Here is a 2871-nt window from a genome sequence, read left to right on the forward strand (position 1 = left end):
ATCAAAGTGACAAGTGATGGTGAGTATGTAATCTATGTTGTATGTACTGTATGTCTTTATGTATGTATTGTATGTATGATAGATAGATAGATAGATAATAGATAGATAGATGATAGATAGATAGATGATAGATAGATAGATAGATAGATAATAGATAGATAGATAATAGATAGATAGATAATAGATAGATAGATAGATAGATAGATAGATAGATAGATGATAGATAGATAGATAGATAGATAGATGATAGATAGATGATAGATAGATAGATAAATAGATAGATAGATAGGTGATAGATAGATAGATAGATGATAGATAATAGATAGATAGATAGATAGATAGATAGATAGATAGATAGATAATAGATAAGATAGATAATAGATAGATAGATAGATAATAGATAGATAGATAGATGATAGATAGATAATAGATAGATAGATAATAGATAGATAGATAGATGATAGATAGATAGATAATAGATAGATAGATAGATGATAGATAGATAGATAGATAGATAATAGATAGATAGATAGATAGATAGATAGATAGATAATAGATAGATAGATAGATAGATAGATAGATAATAGATAGATAGATAGACAGATGATAGATAGATAGATAGATGATAGATAGATAATAGATAGATAGATAGATAGATGATAGATAGATAGATAGATAGATAGATAGATAGATAGATAATAGATAGATAGATAGATAGATAGATAGATAGATAGATAATAGATAGATTAATAGATAGATAGATAGATAGATAGATAGATAGATAATAGATAGATAGGTGATAGATAGATAGATAGATAGATAGATAGATAGATGATAGATAGATAGATAAATAGATAGATAGATAGGTGATAGATAGATAGATAGATGATAGATAGATGATAGATAATAGATAGATAGATAATAGATAGATAGATAATAGATAAGATAGATAATAGATAAGATAGATAGATAGATAGATAGATGATAGATAGATAATAGATAGATAGATAATAGATAGATAGATAGATAGATGATAGATAGATAATAGATAGATAGATGATAGATAGATAGATAGATGATAGATAGATAGATAGATAGATAGATAGATAATAGATAGATAGATAATAGATAGATAGATATATAGATAATAGATAGATAGATAGATAGATAGATAGATAATAGATAGATAGATAGATAGATAATAGATAGATAGATGATAGATAGATAGATAGATAGATAGATAGATAGATGATAGATAGATAGATAATAGATAGATAGATGATAGATAGATAGATAATAGATAGATAGATAGATAATAGATAGATAGATGATAGATAGATAATAGATAGATAGATAGATGATAGATAGATGATAGATAGATAATAGATAATAGATAGATAGATAATAGATAGATAGATAGATGATAGATAGATAATAGATAGATAGATAGATAATAGATAGATGATAGATAGATAATAGATAGATAGATGATAGATAGATAGATAGATAGATAGATAGATAGATAGATAATAGATAGATAGATAATAGATAGATAGATAGATAGATAGATAATAGATAGATAGATGATAGATAGATAGATAGATAGATGATAGATAGATGATAGATAGATAGATAGATGATAGATAGATAGATGATAGATAGATAGATAGATAATAGATAGATAGATGATAGATAGATGATAGATAGATAATAGATAATAGATAGATAGATAATAGATAGATAGATGATAGATAGATAGATAATAGATAGATAATAGATAGATAGATAGATAGATGATAGATAGATAATAGATAGATAGATAGATAGATAGATAGATAGATAATAGATAGATAGATAATAGATAGATAGATAGATGATAGATAGATAGATAGATAGATAGATAGATAGATAGATAGATAGATAGATGATAGATAGATGATAGATAGATAGATAGAAAGATAGATAGATGATAGATAGATGATAGATAGATGATAGATAATAGATAGATAGATAGATAGATAGATAATAGATAGATAGATAGATAGATAATAGATAAGATAGATAATAGATAGATAGATAATAGATAGATAGATAATAGATAGATAGATAATAGATAGATAGATAGATGATAGATAGATAATAGATAGATAGATAATAGATAGATAGATGATAGATAGATAATAGATAGATAGATGATAGATAGATAGATAGATAGATAGATGGTAGATAGATAGATAGATAGATAGATAATAGATAGATAGATAATAGATAGATAGATAGATAGATAGATAGATGATAGATAGATAATAGATAGATAGATAATAGATAGATAGATGATAGATAGATAATAGATAGATAGATAGATGATAGATAGATAATAGATAGATAGATAGATAGATAATAGATAGATAGATAGATAATAGATAGATAGATGATAGATAGATAGATAGATAGATAGATAGATAGATAGATAAATAGATAGATAGATAGATAGATAGGTGATAGATAGATAGATAGATAGATGATAGATAGATAGATAGATAGATAGATAGATAGATAGATAGATGATAGATGATAGATAGATGATAGATAATAGATAGATAGGTGATAGATAGATAGATAGATAAATAGATAGATAGATAATAGATAAGATAGAGAATAGATAGAACGATAGGCAGGCGAGCGATTTTGGCACCAAACTTACGCTCGCAGTTCGGGCTGAGAATTTTTTACCGGCACGGCATCCATGGAAACGCTGTGCCCATATGATCACTTCCGGTGCACCACCCGCGCATGCGCAGTGATGGTAATTATTGCTATGCCCACAGTTGGGCAAAACATAATGCGCAGGCGCCGGAGGAAAACTAACTG

Source organism: Ranitomeya variabilis, chromosome 4, assembly GCF_051348905.1.
Source record: "Ranitomeya variabilis isolate aRanVar5 chromosome 4, aRanVar5.hap1, whole genome shotgun sequence".
Classification (NCBI taxonomy): Eukaryota; Metazoa; Chordata; class Amphibia; order Anura; family Dendrobatidae; genus Ranitomeya; species Ranitomeya variabilis.